This window comes from Protomyctophum bolini (genome assembly GCF_963924005.1).
Source record: "Protomyctophum bolini genome assembly, chromosome: 22".
Taxonomy (NCBI): domain Eukaryota; kingdom Metazoa; phylum Chordata; class Actinopteri; order Myctophiformes; family Myctophidae; genus Protomyctophum; species Protomyctophum bolini.
Window position 1 is genome coordinate 29217575 of NC_137883.1, and position 19892 is coordinate 29237466.

At 41.7% G+C, this 19892-nt stretch overlaps 1 long non-coding RNA gene across 1 annotated transcript; it reads left to right on the forward strand.

Moving 5' to 3' along the window:
* Positions 1 to 3498: 3498 nt before the first annotated feature.
* LOC308309916 lies at positions 3499 to 19883 on the forward strand. Its single transcript, XR_013963434.1, has 4 exons — positions 3499 to 3608; positions 5898 to 6037; positions 7523 to 7650; positions 17912 to 19883. It is a non-coding gene; the product is annotated as an uncharacterized lncRNA (long non-coding RNA).
* Positions 19884 to 19892: the final 9 nt, after the last annotated feature.

Sequence of the window (19892 nt, forward strand, 5' to 3'; positions counted from 1 at the left end):
TATAGAATGCTTTCTCTCCCACCCAGTTTCTCACTTTAGAAAACAATAAAGGCACTATAGTCGTAGGCCTATATATACTGTATTCACGTGAATGGTCCTCCGATCCTCACAACATTACCAAAATAAAAATAAAGAAACAGCTTTTGTCTTCTATGAAAATAATGCAATAAACCTCATCTGTCATGTTTCCTTGTTCTTATATAACCAAACATTCCCATGTTCTCTCAAAATAAACACATATTCATTACACTCATTTACATTAACTAGAGAGGTGCCTATGGGGCCTCTATGGCGGTGCCCGTTGTTGGGCACTGGCCTATACTCGGAATGATGCAAGTTGGAAATGCGTCAATATGATGTCGGGTTTCTGTATCCCTTTATTCCTATATATGGAGTTCTGTGTGAGGCATGCCCAAATATGGAGTATTGTGTTGTAAGGTCAGAACAGGCAAGCTCCATATATGGACCCTGGGCGAGAGAGAGAGAGAGAGAGAGAGAGAGAGAGAGAGAGAGAGAGAGAAGGGGGGGAGAGAGAGAGAGAGGAGTTGCACCACTGTAGCATTATGATTCCAAAACCGTAGGCGCCCTCTAGTGGCCTGGATGTGAAACAGCCACCACACTGAAACCATAGCACGAAATTTAAAGGCATTGAAAATGTCTGTTTACATTCTGTGAAAATGAAAGGAATGACACTACTCAAACTCCTCAGTGAACTCAATGGAGAAAAATAATAATAATAGGGCGTTAACTTCTTTAATCTATTTCCAACCATGTCTTGCAATGGATCTGGTCTTGGCTACACCGTACCATACAGCACCAAGATACCCATGTATGTACATCTAAATCAGGGGTGCACCAAAAGGTAAAGCGTGATCTACCAGTAAAGTAGATCACAAAGGCTGTGCAGGTATAGTTAAAGGTGATGATTATATTTATAATATATGTTTTTGTAATGTAAGTGTTATACCCCTATATTGTGATAGTAATTAATCACTCGAGACAACAGGAATTCAATATATTGGGCAGACTATAGCACATTTTAATGTATATAGTAGCCTACACATTTCTGTTCCTTCCTTTGTTCTCTCTTTTTTTTAACAAAATGTATTCAAAGAGTGAGCATGACAGTGTATTGCATTTTTACAGATGTTAATATTTTTCAGTTCCTTCTTTACTTTTCTCAGTTGAAGGCTGGCTGAAGGTCAAGTCAAATGACTTGTGATTTTTCCAAAGGTGTCTTTCATCTCAATCACAATGCAGTTGTTGTACACGTGTGATTTATTGAAATGAAAATGGTTGAAAATCACTGGTAGAGCCGTAAAACTTATCTTATGGGGGTCCTTGGCATATATTTTCAAATATGGGGACCCCCTCATGAGTATCATTTTGGGGGTCCTTGACATGAAAGCGTTTGGGAACTCCTGGCCTAGGACATTCCTGTGTTAATTCACAGAGGCTTTCATGGGGTCACTTGATTGGAGTCGTCCTGAAAAGTCAGAAAAGGACTAGGAAGAAGTCCAAATGTATCTAATCCAATTCCTCTGCAATTTATGTACAATGTCTGTATATTTAGGTCTATACACATTAACCAAAAAATTATTTATAAACCAAATATATCATCCAAACAAAAATGCAATGAATTAAAAAAAAATAACAGAATAATAACGGTAATCCATCTAAACACCAAATGAATGTTCGTGCCCTTTAATATCCCTGAACCTCATACAATTTAAACATTTATTAATTGGTTTGTGCTTGAGTTTTCACATACTGTTCCACAGTTTAACACAGATTGAAATACAAAAGGTTTTCATTGTCGTCTGTACAGTTTTTACATGTAACTTCCCCCTGAAAACGAAAGATCACCATGTCCCAGCATTTGGTTATTCCTAGCTTTATAGATAGTATAATAATATTGAGTGCATATAGGTCCTACAGTATGAGGAGTGATACCATGGTATAAAAACAGTCCTCATATAGACAATCTAGAAATATAAAAAAATCTAAGAATCACTGATTCATGCAAAAAGTAATAATCTAAAACTAAAAAAATGAAGCTAGATGGTTTCCTCCAAACAGCAAAGATATTAAACAGCCATGATGAGTTGTAATAACACACTAGCCTACCTTCCCCGGAGAGATAATATCGAAATGTTGCCACATCTCAGATCGAGCAGAAGCTGGCTTCTTCCTCGCTGGCTCCATGACGACGATCGACGATCAATACAACAAGCAAACGCAATGTAATAATGATCATATAACAACAACTCAACAACAACTACTATGCAAACGCCTACTACTGCAACCCACATATTGTGCATTGTTTGAGACGGTTATAAAGACGGGAAGGCGCTAAAAACCAAACTGTCTCAACCTGTCAGAATCGAGGGGTGGGCTCAGCTGGCACAGGTGGGTGGCACCGGGTGGCATGGCACCATAGAGTATTAAAAGGGCATGGCACCCATCAGGTGATTCATTCACAGAACGAACCGGTATGAGGTGGGCGTGAACCCGTGAACCAGTCTGCTGATTCAGTGGGAGGAATGAAGCAGTTACTGGTTCGGACGTCATGGTCACGTGATTTTTCCCCCCAGTGAAGCAAGCTCCGAAGCACTGGTTCATATGCAAATTAAGTTCCGTATCGGAGCGTGTGTCGACGCTTCAGCACAAGACGCCCATCACTACACCGGCGCAGTGTTGCCAACTTAGCGGATTTGTCGTCATATTTAGCTTCAGACCCCCCTAGCGACTGAATTAGTGAAAAGCTTCTGGCGAGAAATCTAGCTTTTTTCCCCTGGTGAATTGGGGACAAATCGTGTTGACAGGCGCCAGATATGCGCCAGAGATAAAATCATTTTTTTTTTTTTCTCAGCCTCAAATCCGCTAAATTGGCAAAACTAAAAGTGGTCGGCGCGTCTGGTCTGGCTCACAGGTCACAGCAGGCTCAGTGGCTTCCTCGGCTCGGTTATGTGCACACTGCACAGACTGTCTACCAGTGCTTCCTCCTTTCTTGCTCTGCCTAGGCGAGTGCGCTCCGGTGCGGTATTTCCGAACGCGCCCCTCGAGCTCGACAGAGCAAGAAAGGAGGAAGTACTGGCAGCTCAGTTTAGTCTGCTAGTAAAAATAAAATACACACTCGGATGCATAAAGTATTAACCTTCTAATTCCTGTATGGATCGGAACAAAATAGCGTTCTAAACATTAGTTGAATTGAGGTATGTTTTTTTTATATTACAATGAGTTTAAACGATGTGTTATCAAATGAAGAGATGATACAAACTAAGTGCACATATGACAAATGTTTTTCTGGGCTGGCTACATATTTTCGTTGCTAGGGGCGCCTAAAAGTCGCTAGGGACGCAAAAAAGTCGCTAGGGGCGGCGCGCGCTACGCGCGCGCATATCCCACCCCTGGCGACTTTTAGCTACTTTTCGAGGAGCCACTAGCTACTTCCGTCACTGGAGAGTTGGCAACACTGCACCGGCGTGAGCTCAGTCAGAACAAGCTGAGTTGCAGGGGTGCGATCGTCAAAAAAGAGCGTCCTTAAATGATAATTATAAGAGAATATAAAGTAGCTCTCCTAAAAGAATCGGCAGAAGGCGCACGCGGTATGTTGGTTTCTTTGTTTGTAAACAGTCTTGTAGTTCCGTCGATTGTTTGATTGTATTGTGTACGTCTCATTGTGTTTGTTTACATATAATCCGGAAGTCATGATTGACCGACAACAGTTAGAACAAGGACATTCATAGTACATATTTCATTGTGTTTAAGAGAATTGTCATATTTCTGCTGGCTAGGAGCCGCTACAATCATCATTGCCATCTAGTGACTGTTATAGCACATATCACTACATCCCTTTTTCTTTCAATGTAAAATCACAACAAAATACTTTTAAACATTTATGTTGAACTCCTATCTACTGCTGTTGAACACATAGAGCTCGGAAAACACAATATTTTTTACGCTGTGTACAAGTACCGGACTGTACCGGTATGTAGGATGTAACAATAAAGATTTTTTTTGTTTTATCTCTACTATTACTTGAAATTATCCCCCTGATGTGTGATGTACCCATTGTCTCTTGTGTACACGGAAGAAAAACACACACACACACACACACACACACACACACACACACACACACACACACACACACACACACACACACACACAAATTATAATAACAATAACAACATAATCATTGTTAAGTGTAACATTATATGCGCTCCTACTCATTGTGTCCTACAGAGGGCAATGTTACCTGCAGTGCGTGTCACTGACTATACCTCTGTCACATTTCTACCTGTTCCGGTATGATGATGTTATTCTGATTGATTGATTGAAATATTTATTAACAGTTAGAATTACAGTACATTTTAAGCACAAACTCAATACAGAGGCTGTCAACTGTGAGTGGACGACCCAATTAAGCATTACACTTGTTTACAACAGGGTCCACATTGTTCAATTCATCAAAACATTTAGAGACATACAAATAGACACTTCTATGTAGTCAAAGAACAGAACAGGAATTCTTCATCATGTAGGAGGCAAAAAGGGAAAGGATACATATACAGTGAGGGGAAAAGGGGGGGGGCGGTGGGGGGGGATTCTGATTTTACAGAGGCCAGTTTCGAATTGCAGCCATCCGTAGGTGCCCTTTGAGAGCGGTTTTGAAGGAGTCAAGGGATTCACATGTCTTAATGACTGTTGGTAGGGCGTTCCACATTTTGGTGGCATAGGAGCGAAAATAATTTAGTCCCTTGTTTGTGCCGAATCTGGGTTGTACATGGTTTGTTGCACTCCCTCTGGTGTTGTGGGTGTGGACTTCGTTTACATTAAGGAAGTATTTAGACAGTTACATGGGTATCTTGGTTGTGTATCGAATCTTGTGGACCAGACCCATTGCAAGATGCTGTACTCTGTCGTCGACCCTAAGCCATCCCAGCCTGTCAAAGTGGGCAGGGGTGAGGTTGGTTCGGGGGCTGAGGCCAAGTAGGAGCCCGGCATATATTTTTTTTTTAGGTCTGGAGCCTTGTTTTAAGGGCTTTTGAGGTGCTGTGGTACCACGAGGTGGATGCATAGTCAAAGAAACCTTGTACGAGGGCTCCTGTTAAGGTCTTCTGGGTGTTTTTGTTGACCAGTGAGGAGATCCTGTAAACTGTAAAGGAATCTTGTTCTTTGATTGACTTTTTTGATTACGTTGGTGGCCATTTTATCACCGGAAAGATTGGCCTCCAGGATGGAACCTACTACAGAGCAGAGCGGCAACGTATCATTGCCGCTTGAATAAATACATACCGGTACATATGCCTACAAGGCTAAAGATAGTCTACCGAGTCTAAGAGTTCCATTACATCTCCACTGTAACGCACTATCCTGAACAGTCTTGCAGAAAACGGCGAGTTTTGAGAAAACAGACTTGACAGGTTTACTTCTGTGAAGCATTTATTTCTGTGAAGCATTTATTTCATATTTACATGTCGATTTCAGCTCTGACACTTATTTCAGACATGCTCAAGTATGTGAGGAGTCAGCCTGTGCTATTAACTCATTTTGCGGGCTGACAAAAAGTTCTACTCGGGTGAAAAGCTGGGATGTGCAGGCTCAGTGAAATCTGGTCACATATGAATATAAACTTTTAATTTCTTCATGGCTTTTAGGCTTCATAAAAAACATGTTGCACAACAAGGCAGATGTGACTAATTATAGCCCTAGAATGTCTGTTACATACATTGCATTATTTCACATAATAGCCAGCCCTGTGTGATGTCTGGTCTACAGGGGTGGTTGCCGTGCTCAGACAAGAGGCAAAAAATAAACCCTATTTTTATGTTCTACTTTGTGAGCGCGTGTGTGTGTGTGTGTGCGCCTGTGCGCGTGTGCGTGCGTTGCAGGGTCTCCAGGACAGTGGTCATCGGGTGACTCCAGTGTCCAGTGGATCAGGCCTGCTGCTCAGCCAGTCTCATCTGACCTCAGCCCTGCTGACCACCAGACCCTCGCTCAGCAAGGCTGACTGGACCTCGTACAGCAACCTGTGAGTACAACAAAAAACAACACATGTATTTCAAGGACTTCCATAACTCTGAGAATGTGCAAAGTAAAACAGTGGCCTATACAATTTGGCGGCGCATACATACACACACACACACACACACGCACCTACCAACCTCGCACCCTCACACACCTCCGCCCCTTAGCGACACCTGCATCACAGGCCACCGTTCTCACTGTTACCCCACTGGCATGCTTCCTCTAGCTACCGCAGCAACACAACAAACAGTGGCCTATACAATTTGGCGGCGCATACATACACACACACACACACGCACCTACCAACCTCGCACCCTCACACACCTCCGCCCCTTAGCGACACCTGCATCACAGGCCACCGTTCTCACTGTTACCCCACTGGCATGCTTCCTCTAGCTACCGCAGCAACACAACAAACAGTGGCCTATACAATTTGGCGGCGCATACATACACACACACACACACACACACACACACGACACACCTACCGCCGCAACACAACAACAGTGGCATACAGTACACAGCATGCAGTGCAACACACTTTCTTTCACGGATTTCGCAACGCACGCGTGCGTGGGTCACACACTGACGGAGCCATGGGTCACACACGTTGCCTTCCGAAGTTCCGCCAGGTACCAGCCCAGGTAAATAATTCCTTCCAGGCAGCTATACTTTTGCAACGCGTGTGTGTGTGTGTGTGTGTGTGTGTGTGTGTGTGTGTGTGTGTGTGTGTGTGTGTGTGTGTGTGTGTGTGTGTGTGTGTGTGTGTGTGTGTGTGTGTGTGTGTGTGTGTGTGTGTGTGTGTGTGTGTGTGTGTGTGTGTGTGTGTGTGTGTGTGTGTGTGTGTACTTTCGCCATGCGCGTGTGTGTGTGTTTCGCTACTTTCGCAACGCACGTGTGTGTGTGTGTGTGTGTGTGTAGAGAATGAGCCACTGTGCCACATCATAGTTTACGGTAATGCATGGGGGGAGTTCCCCCATGTCCCCAGCTACATTATAATTTAGAACCCAATGGAACCACACCAAATTAACTAATTTACACTCTCACAGTTCAATTAACATTGCTTTTACAATAGTAATGGGGGTCTCATGTAACTCAGAGACAGCGTATACAATTGACCCATTTACACTCTCACATTTAACAGACATACAAATGCCATTCAATGGGGGGCTCCACAGTCATCTTCACCTTTCAAATGTCTCCACGTATATTTGTTACATCTGTGTGTGTGTGTGTGTGTGTGTGTGTGTGCCAACACTATGTACTATTTACATTACTGCAAATAACTGATTAAATCAAGTCAATAGTCAATACACAACTCCACTGCCTTACATACCGTACTTCCCAGACCATCCCTGCAGCCCGTGTATCACCCCTATTACCTTCATAATTGTTCACTATCTATTACATTACTGCAAATGACTGATTAAATCAAGTCAATAGTCAATACACAACTCCACTGCCTTACATACTGCTCTGTACTTCCCAGACCATCCCTGCAGCCAGTAACGTGTGTAGTTTGTGTACCTGCCCAACACGCTATCTTCACATCCTCTACACCACTGCGACTCATGGATACCACAATGGATACTACAACACCATCCTCAGACAAAAAAGGTACACATTTATTTATTTAGTGTTTCCTTCAATCCACATTATGTCTGTGTCATAGCCAACGTGTGCTGTCCTTTACATAGTATGCCGTAAGATATGGGCTCTAGCCCATGGTCCAAAATGATGAGAAACGAGGATAACCTTTTTTTTCAAAATAAAAAAAACATGGGCTATAACCCATCGTTTTTTTAATTTTTTAATTTTTGTCAAATCCTCAAAAATGATGAAAAACGGCGTGCTATAGTATGCCGTACGATATGGGCTGTAGCCCATGGTCCAAAATGATGAGAAACGAGGATAACCTTTTTTTTCAAAATTTCAAAAAACATGGGCTATAACTAGGGGTGGGTCCCGAACCTCGGGACCAATCCGGTACCGAACCGAACATGCTCGAGTACCGGGTACCCATTACAATAATTCAATTTCGGTTCTCTCTATCGGTTCCTGGGTGACACCCTGCACGCACACACATAAAACAGCTGATTATAATCAGATAATTTTACTCGGAGAGCCAGCAACAGAATGGACCGTGGTAATCGCTTCCTATTGTTGCGTTGTCACACGTCTAATAACAACAACACGGAACAATAGACTCTTAACGATCCTCGGCCATTGAAATGTTAATGCTTAACACTGGAGCGCACGTAGACACATACATGTCCCGACCCAAACATTGAGGAGCTAAAGTAAACGTGACGTTGTTGTGAATAAACATAATGTGCCACGAAAAATAGCTGTCCAAAATAGCTGTCCATAGATGTCCAAACATGATCGCCGTCACAGTCGCAATACTTTTCAGTTGTGTGGTACTTTTATATTGATTTAATTGTAACAGAAAGTTCTATCCAGACTATCGACAGTCCCATCTCCCAGTCACGGAGCTGGGACTGACAGTACACACAGAGACGAGAGAGCAGCAGCAGAAGCCAGGTGTTGCCAGTATAACTCTATGGCAGAAACAAGCCACCTAGGTCTATACAAAATAAGACAAAAAGAAGCAACACTGGTCGTTTCTGGCCAGTGTTGCCAAATAAGCGATTAGTAAGTAATTTAATTTAATTTAATTTATAAGCGATTTGGGGATTATTTTTGTAGATTGAAAAAGTATTGGGGGTCCTTTGCTCTTGGCATGAAAATGTTTGAGAACCACTGCTCTAAAACAATATTAGACAAAGTTTGAGCCACAAACACATTGCTCTCTCTCTTCTCCTTTTGTATAAATTAAATAGGCCTATTCATGATTCTGCTTATAGAGAAGTAGCCTATGTTAGTTTGTTTTATGGAAACAGTTGTTTGTGTTGAATGTGCTAATTGCACAGAATTATTCAAAAGAGAGAAAATGGGCAAGCCATAAAAAATGCACATTGCACTTGTGTTTTCATACGTCATGTGGAAAAAAGGTAAATAAAAAAAGTAACATTAATGTCGTCAAACCTGATCAGAGCATCTCTACAATACAGCGTTTTCTTTCAGTTCATCATTGAATTTAGACCAAAAAAGGTTTTGCGATTAATTGCCTGACAGCACTAACATACACATTACCTGACATTGAGCTTTTTTGTTAAACATTTGACCTCTTTTATATCATTTTGGAACCGAAATAGGGAACCGTTAAGAACCGGAATCGATAAGCAGAACCGGAATCGGTACCGGACTCAAAAAAATCCTAACGATACCCATCCCTACGTTTTTTTCATTTTTTCATTTTTGTCAAATCCTCAAAAATGATGAAAAACGGCGTGCTATAGTATGCCGTACGACACGGGTGTCAAACTCAAGGCCCGCGGGCCAAATGTGGCCCGCCATGTCATTTAATGTGGCCCGCCTGCCTCAAGCAAAAAAAAAAAAAAAACGTTTTTTTTTTTTTTTAAATAGCCAAAATATAGGCTTAGAAGTAAGGCTGCATGATATATCGAACATGTACCTTCATCAGAGTGGAGAATATAAGTATAAATCAAGTTGAGCAAAGCCACTCTTCTCTGCCCCTCTCTCTAACAGACACAGTGCCTGCCAGACAGACAATCAGATGAAATGAAGGCAGGTGTAGAGTAGAGTGTAGACTAGTGAACTGAACATGTTCTCTTTATATCAAGTACTTCATACCAGCCCCTTATGAAACTACTTCTCCCCAAATCCAAATGGATTTCATTTTCCATCCTGAATGGCAGTAACTAGCATACAATGAGAACTGAGAAGATCTCCACAAAGGTTTACTCATCAAAACTGATTATATAACTGTAACCATCAAAGCATGCACTCAACATAATGGTTATGTGACCATGGCATGTGCATAATATAAAATCTTATACGTTTTATCTGATATTGATTAATATGGGGGGTGGGTTCAATTAATCGATTATTAATCGGCAGAGCTGTCGACTATTCAATTTGGCTGATGTTCACTTTGTGGCATCCCTACAAGTTACAACAAGTGAGTAAGTGACTATCTCTCTTCCATACTGGTGTGTGGCGTCTCTTGCGTGATATGATGAAGTAGAACGGTGCCGTGCATAGGACAAAGTCGTGTGTGTGTGTGTGTGTGTGTGTGTGTGTGTGTGTGAGAATGTGTGAAGACCCATCTTCTCTTTCTGTCATAGTGACATTGTCCTGCATCAGATCATGTCCAAATCAGGTTCTCCAATCTCCAGTAGCCTCTTCAGTTTTTTGAAGATGTTTTGAGTGGTGCAACCACTCCCTTACGGAGGTGTGTGTGGCTGGCTGGGTCTGAGCACTATGTGTGTGGCTTGCTGGCTGGCTGGGTCTGAGCACTATGTGTGTGGCTGGCTGGCTCTGAGCACTATGTATGTGGCTTGCTGGCTGGCTGGGTCTGAGCACTGTGTGTGGCTGGCTGGCTGGCTGGCTGGCTGGGTCTGAGCACTATGTGTGTGGCTTGCTGGCTGGCTGGGTCTGAGCACTATGTGTGTGGCTGGCTGGCTCTGAGCACTATGTATGTGGCTTGCTGGCTGGCTGGGTCTGAGCACTGTGTGTGGCTGGCTGGCTGGCTGGCTGGGTCTGAGCACTATGTGTGTGGCTTGCTGGCTGGCTGGGTCTGAGCACTGTGTGTGGCTTGCTGGCTGGCTGGCTGGGTCTGAGCATAGATAGATAGATAGATAGATAGACATTATAGCAGTGACTGACTGAAGGGCCTCCCACACCGTCTGCGAACGCCGCGCGTCAAAACAGCTTGTTGTAGAATGTATGAAATAGGGGCATCGAAGTAGAAAGCAGATTTTCCCAGGTCAGACTATACAGATGGGACCTCTAGTGCAGTGGTTTAACCTTTTTCATATCGAGGCCCATTATATTTTCAATTATGTAGACTAAATTAAGTAATGCAGATGTTTAACAATGATTTAACTCTTGAGCGTAAAACAAAACCAAATGAACCCGTAAGGGTCTGTTTGGTGTCATTTTACACTATCAAAAGTTAAAGAACTAACAAGGGTCCATTTGGTTCCAAACTCTCCATCATTTAACTGCGGACCACCTGGAACACCCTCAAGGACTACTGGTTGAAAACCACTGCTCTAGTGTAAGCCAGTCATTTGAGCGGGTCTGACCAGTGCTTCTTTTCCAGTCTAGCAGCACAATGTCGTTCTGGTTAATATGGCCCACCGTTGGTTACATGACTACCTAAAGGGGAGGCGCCAGTGTGTTAGGGGAAGGGTTTTAGCGTTAGGTAGTCATGGAACCAACGGTGTAACCCTAAGGTATATACAGTATTATGGGATATCTTGTGTTTACTTTCAGTTCTGTGCTATTCAGAGGAAGAGAGATATTTATTTTTGCTTGTTTGCTACTGAGAGTTGATACAGAATTAGAACCCTGGCTGATCATGTTTGTTCTTTTGAATTATTTTTTGTTTATTCATTCACCAGTTCTGCAACACGGACTCCTTTTTCTTTACAGCATAGAAAGAAAGCATAAGGATTATTCCAGAGAGGAGATACACAATGGTTTGAATAGGCATATAGACCTTCAAGGTCTATAGCTCGAACAGCAAGATACATGGATAGGGAGACAAAATTAGTGGTGGCCAACTCCCTTATCCTGTGCCACTTTGATTTCGCATGTACATCGTGGTTCGAGGGCTTGATTAAGTATTTTAAAACAAAGCTACAGTCAGCTCAAAATAGACTGATCAGGGTTATACTAGGGATGTAACCCAGAACCCATATAGGAAGGAACCAGTTCAGAGAGCTGAACTGGCTCCCAGTAGAACCCAAGGTTACAATGGCTAGAATGACCAGAGCCAGTATTGCAGATGTGGTGCTCCCTGCTTTTAAAAGTAAAGTGGGCAAAGGCACATTTATATAGACGCCACACAGTGGAACAGCCTTGAAACCAGTGTTAAACGGACATCCAATTTGAGGACATTTAAACAGAAGACCAATTCAGAGCCAATTTTGGACGTAAAAAAAAACACCTCACTTTGTCAATAATGTTTTAAAACTGCCTGATCTTTATACAAATGTGTCACAATTTACAAAAGTGCATTATTCAATAATGCTAAACTATTGTAACAATAGCATTGAGGACCTACTAGTATTATGCATTAATTCAATCTTTATTAAAAAACAATACAAAGCAAATCTATATATAAAAAAATGTATACAATAATGAATTGGCGACGGTCAACAAATCAGCCCCCTTCTATCACACTGTTTGTAGGATGGGAAGTGGTCCCTGACAAATTTAATCTGCATTTTGGTTGCGCTGCCTGTTAAAGGTGAGAACTGCAGGCTCAACAGTAAGGTTGTTGATGCTGTGTGCATGCCCTGTGTGAATGGAACAATACAATAAGGAACTAGTAAATAACACATCACTGTAACAAACCACTGTGAAATATAAGTATTGCAAGAACTGGTAAATAAAATGCAATTACCGTGTCACTGAAAACTATAATTACTGTGATGCCATGAATTGTTATGCTTACCACATGGCACAGCGAAGGATAGTCCAGGGTTGTACTGGGAGACCACGCCATCAATCTTTACACTCACAGCGCTGGTCAAGACGTTATATACCTTAATGCAGAAAGAAAATGCACAAGTTAGTCAGGGTACAGAACAGTTGGCTCGTCAATATATGGAACCACAAAGTGCTCTAAAATATCTTGCCCGTATTGGCTCTGGACTTGATAAAACAGTAGACCAACACCAGCAGATGGCACCCCAAAATCACAGTGACAAACTTGACAATGTGCTCTAAAATATCCTGGTAGACAAGAATTATGGAGATGCCAACTGGCCTGACAAGTAATCTATGCTGCATTGCCACAAGGAAGGCTATGAAAACAAACCTGGCCTTCCAGAACGCCTCAAGAGTGCCACAGGCTGATCACCTCCATGACACGCTCGGCTCCATTGAATTAATTTGTTCAAAAGTAGCCCAGACCAATAATTGAGTGCATGAATTAACATACTTTCAGATGGTCGACATAAAATAATAGAACATTAACATTTCCACTCATTTCTTTGAGTTGATTTTCATGAGCTGTATGCCATAGTCATCAAGATTAAAACAGAGGTTTTACATATTTCACTTGCGCAATTAAATCTAGAATACATGCAAGTTTCACTTTCTGAAGTGAAAATGTACCTTTTCTACAGTATTATAATTATTGAGAATCTGTAAACCGTGGAATGACACCACACACATTCAAATTGTGATGAATCACAGACCCTGACATTCTTATCGAGGGTAACAGCATTCAGGTAGTATCAGAATTTAAATATCTTGGAATCACACTAGACTCAAACTAGTGTGATTGAAAAAAACAGATAAAAAATGTAGCCAATAAAATCAAATTCAATCTATCTAACTTCAGACACAATACGACCATAACTCACAACAGACGCTGCTAAAACATGCATGCTATGATTGATGAAAACCTGGATGAAAACAGTCTTCTCTGTTAGAGCCTCCCATCACTGGAACAGTCTCCCTACAGAAGTAAGAGAGACCTCCAACTATTTGACCTTCAAATTCAACCTGAAAAGGTGGCTAAAAACAATTCAAATATGTAATCATGAGTAACTATCAGCACTATTTAGTATTCATCACCGGTGTCATTTGTGTTCTGTCCCCTGTACCATGTTGATCTGTTCCTGTATTGTATTGTGTTTTTGTATGGACATAGTGTTGGGTGCCTGCACATATGCGCACATGGCATCAACGCATGATGTTGTGTGCTGGCACACTATACACCGTCTTTCTTTTATCATTCATTTTTTAAGAGCCTGCTTAGGGACTACAGATAAAATGTAGCTTTGGCTAACTCTGGCTTATTTACATTGAGGTGAAAACTGCACATATCTGCTGATTAATGAGCTTTGTCCCTGTCAAATAAAGAAAGAAATAAAAAATCATGAGTCCCATGGGTCGACAAAATAAGGTTTCTGATGTTATAAACCAGTCCCATTCAGGTATGCGGTTAGGCGCAAGCTTGGCTCAGGGAGGAGGTCGCCCCTGCCATGCAGAGTCCAGGGCACTTTGGATAATAACATCATATCATGTGTTTGTAAAACAGGCAACATCTTATATACAAGTGAAAAGGTGTACCCATACTCATTCTTCATGCTCTATCTCCGACCGAACCACACTTTTACCACACATCTCTATATGCAAAATAAATTCGCCACCCTCCCCGAACTGACATAGCCTATTTTTTAGCCGTTCAAGTTTCTTATTTACTCTGCAAATATTACTTTTATGAAAATCACGATCGAGCCAGCAGATAAACGGGTGCCACAACACGCCGAGAAACAAGGAATTTAACCACGCTACTTGCATACACTGCAACTCGCTTACAATTCGCTAACCTGGCAACACTGCCTGCCTCTTACGTCACCAGCTCTGCTCCTCCTGGCCTCCGTAGTCCGTCGCGCTCACAATCTGTCGCAGCCATCTTGCTTTTCTTTTGGATGGGCGAGTGGACATTTAATGCTAATAAATTAATTATAGGTCCAGCAAGCAAATCATGATGGTCTGATTGTGCTCAATAGGTCACAATAACATTCCGAAATTAGGTGTTGTGTTTTGTATGGCATTTTCCCCAGTAGTAGTTGCATATCTATCTCAGCTTTTGCCTGATAGCACACATGCTAACGTCAGCAGCCATAGCAACATACAGTGTGCGCAGACATAACATGAGTTGTTTACAACACAAACACACGGCCTTTTCACCACGCAATACACACAACAGCTCGGGAGTTATTAAACCGAACGTGGACGCTGTTTCAGTGTTACATTTGCTGCGCATATCGGAATAATTGTAACGGCATGCATGATAAATGTAACAACGCTAAAAAACACCATTAAACATATCGTTTTCACCTTAAAGCTATTACATTTCATTGAAGCAACTCCTTAGCATTGTTTTCATACCATGGATGTGATAAGATAATGTATCAAACATAAGGGAAATATTAAATAGGATCGGGTGTACCAGTTTGGCCATTTCTTTTTTTTCAATGGGGCAATACATTGATTAAACAAACGTTTGATTGATTGAGTTGTACAACGTTATACAACCCTAAACTAATTTTAGAATACACTACACAATACAATACAATTTTAGAACATATTTTGCACGTTCCATTTTTTTACTCAGAGATCCCTTTAGCTACACATGTAATATTTCCAGGCAACGGACCTACACATGTCAGCTACCATAAACCACTTCAAGTTATTAGGACGAAATAACTGACAGGAGTGACGGTGCTGTGCTGTGAGTAAACTAATAGGGGAGAGCCGCCAAGGATGTAACATTTTGCACGTTTCATTCTTTTACTCAGAGATCCGTTTAGCTACACATGTAATATTTTCAGGCAACGGACCTACACATGTCAGCTACCATAAACCACTTCAAGTTATTTTTTTGATAAAACAGGTCGGGAGTTATTCAACCGAACGTGGACGCTGTTTCAGTGTTACATTTGCTGCGCATATCGGATCAATTGTAACGGCATGCATGATAAATGTAACAACGCTAAAAAACACCATTAAACATATCGTTCTCAGCTTAAAGCAATTACATTTCATTGAAGCAACTCCTTAGCATTGTTTTTATACCATGGATGTGATAAGAAAATGTATCAAACATAAGGGAAATATTAAATAGTATCGGGTGTACCAGTACCAGTTTGGCCATTTCTTTTTTTTCAATGGGGCAATACATTGATTAAACAAACGTTTGATTGATTGAGTTGTACAACGTTATACAACCCTAAACTAATTTCAGAATACACTACACGATACAATACCATTTCAGAACATATAATATTGGCCAATATGTCAAATATGTAAATATTACATATAATGGCATTGAATGGAAGCGGACCATTTGTAACACATGTTACAAATGACCCGCTTTTGCAAGTTTTCTTTGCAGTTGCTTACAGACCAGAATGAACGTGAATTCCGTCTAAACACGATGCAAACTAATGAAGAACATAAGCATGAACACATCCATGTGGATTTTTATTCACCAACACCAAAGACAAAAATTGTACCACACATATACTCCAGGTGTAAAATTAGACGCATTTTGAAGGTAAACACTTCAAACTTCAAACTCCTGGCCACGTAGAGTACGTTGCTGTACACATACTGACGCGATGGCGTCATGGTGGCGTTGACCAATCAAGATATAACGTCCATGTTACAACCGTGAAGCGTTACAACCTTGGCGGCTCTCCCCTACATTTGTTACTAACATTAGGTTGTGGCGAAGTAGACACGTGGCCAGCAGATACTGTGTTTTGGACAAACAGGCTAGGTATTGGTGTTGATTTGGGTCAACTGGACAAACAGCGTGGTGTTGTTTTGTGTCTGTGTTTGTGTTGGAGCGCCTCAGTGTGGCCGTACAGGTCATGTGCAACCTCTTCCACAGAGAGATGGAGACACTAAATCTCAGCTGGACAAACATGTTTGCATGCATGCATCGCTGCCTTGCATGCTGTGTGCTACTGTTGAGTCTGTCACTTACTTTGACTGATTTATGGCATTGTCTTTCTGTTAAAATCCAACTATGTTAATTTAAGAACTCTGGGCATATAGGTCATTGTTTATTCACTGTGCACACGTGTAGCCTATTGTATGTCAGACTGTATGTCTGTCCCACAGTCACAATCCTTTAGTACTTAGGCTGTGGAAATATTCAGGACAAAACAATGGTACATTTCCAATAACCCATTCGTTACTACATGTGGAGTCAACTCCCGCCATTTATTTCTTCCCATAGTGCGTGGCAAAGTCGCTCTGGGATGAGTGCGCGCGTAGCGCGCACGAAATTCTAGTAATTAATACCCGTTAAGTACAAAAACAAAGGAGGCAGGGAGACTTCTCACCGTTGTAGCACTGTGATCAACCCAGAGGGGCTTCTGCGCATGGGAGCCCAGTATCATCTTCCCAACACACCAGTTGTCGTGGAGAAGGTCTTCGCATACGCCGATCATCCTGTATCGATAGGAAAACCACCGAAACACGTCCGTGTTCATCTGGGGTGCAGCTATCAGAAGTCAAAGCCAAAAAGGAAACACATTTTATATACAGGGTATGCCCTCAAGCCTGTGTACAGTGTCTTTCTCAGCTGCAACAGGCATTGAGCACCGCCCCCTCCCAACTAGAAGTACATCCCTTCTTTCTCATTATTTTGAACCGAATGCGCATTATTTTGTCAAGTTGTATCCACGGGTGTTTCCATCTTTAAAAAAATAAAATAAGTCTCATCTCTAATCTGTGGTATAAATTAGTTTTGGGCTAAAACATTGTGCATCCAGGGGACACATCAATAGCAAGCGTCCCTTTGGAATAATCAGACGCAGGACAATGCAGCTAACGACACTGATATTGCAACACTTTTTGGATGCAATTGGTTTAACATTTGGCACTACTGGAATAGATTTTGCATAGAGAATAAGGCCTTCTGTGTGGCTTCATAGTATATTTCCAAATGCAATCAACGCATATACGTGGCACATGAGTGTACCAACAAACTAATTCAGCTAATAATAATAATATGTTTATGGAAACACTCGTAATCTGATTATATGCAAATTATTGTGTCACACACACACACACACACACACACACATCTGTTCCTTAAGTGTGAACATACCCTTGCAACTTTACGCTAAATTAAATCTTGTATTGGTAGTTAATTGCATCCATTATACAACAAAGCCATTTATATCACTTAAATAATAAGGTCAGGACATTGAATAACAACCACACATTTGCTTACTCTTCACAATGGCAGGCCAGCAGATGCTGAACCACTTGGTTAGGTTTTCCTCATCCCTGGCCTGCAGAGCCACCGGTGCAAGAGGAAACACACACAACTCTGTGGCAGACAAGGCTGAATGGATCACAGACGATGGGAGACCTGAAAGAAGCAAAACCGTGTTAAATGGCCTTTCCATTAATTATGTCAGAACTCAGAAGGTAGATACATGCATGTCTAGCAATTGTTTGACATGGTAGATAAATAAGTTAATTATTTTTTTACAATACTTAAAACGTACATGTATCCTCATAAGCTTCCAGTGCAATCATAGAGGATGGTCCACTTATGAAGCCTTGTACCCTGTGGGAAAGGAAGCAATACACCAATTTACCATCCATGACATCATAACACAGCCCTGCACTTCTATGACAAGATAATGTTGTGAAAGAGGGCGGAGACATCAACTCAACTGCAGCATTTCTAAAAAGCTGTGCCAACCGTAATAGAGATTGAGGAGTCAGGAGAATTTATTTAATGACTCATTGTTTGTTATACTTTACAGGAGATTGCCTTTTCAACAAGCAAGCCTCCAATGCGCCCAAAACTATTCCAGATCATGTTGAATCACGGAACACCCCGAAAAAGAAAGCTGTAGTCGGTGGATATTGTCAACAACAATATCCCCCAGTGGTCTGGCCACTCAATCAATGACCATATGACATTTGATTTTTTCTTTTTTTTTAAACTTACTTTGGTTTTACCAACTTCTTAGAAGGGGCAGGCTTTTCTTTTAAGCCATTAGATTTCTTCTCTGGAACTTTCTTTTGAGGCTCCAGACTTACTACTGACACTGCTGGTACGTGTCCATTCCCTTTCCTACAATCAAACAATTGAATAGTTCCATAGCATGGTTAACAAGTCAACTTTGTTTTCCTTTTAATCATTAACTTAATAAAACATTGTATTAATTGAACATGTTGGCAACAATATGTAATTATGATATAACAGCAAGTGAGAAGCAGAAACACTTAATTGTAGGACAGTCAACACAAAGCTCAGTGCAACAACTATAGATGAATACACAGGAGGAGGTGCCCTAGCCCTGCAGCCTTGCACTCAATGCCCTCGTACCTTTTTAGAGATATTGTTTTTGCCTTTATTGATCGGCCCAGATTGATAATCTCCGTCAAATTAGTGCTATGAAAACTGACCCATCGTCAGCAAGCCTAGAGGCGCTTGAGAACCAATGGCATCTCTTATCCACTATGTGACAGGATAATACAGTATATATTACAGTATTTCTGACCTGTCCCGGTCAATTCTCTTTGCTGCCTCCCAGAGGACAGGATCCGCCCTTATTTTTTGGCGATGTTTAAGGACCGCCTGGGCCGCCCTCTTTTTTTTTTCCACAGGCCACAGGCTCTGCTACACCCTGGTCTGCAATGAAAGAATACAATAAGGACTTTAATAATAACGACTTTGATGTGACAGGAATAAAGACTTTATTAAAACAGAGAGAGCGGGGAGTTGCACCACTCAGTTGACACAGGTGTGATTTTTTTATATAGAGTATTAATGTATTTTAGCGCACAGTATGTGTTTGACCACAGCCTAGAGGAAGCCTTTATGACCTAGCATTGTAGTGTCTGTTATAATTGGCAGCCATACCTACAGTATACCCAGAGTAATCTAGTAAGAGAGTGGCGACACTAGCCGAGCGCACCACCCAAGGCCCTCAGAAGGGTGGTGCGCTCAGCCGAGCGCATCACTGGGTGTCGGCTGCCCAGCATGGAGGAACTGTACACTCAGAGATGCCTCAGGAAGTCCCTGAGGATCATTAAGGACCCCACACACCCCCATACAGTTTGTTTCAGGCTGCTGCCCTCGGGGAAGAGGTACCAGAGTATCAAAGCCAACACAAGCAGATATACTGATCTGAGTTCTTTAAACTTTTATACTTCGTATCGTTATTTAATTATTTACTTTTTTACTTGTGGAGCATCAACCAACCAAA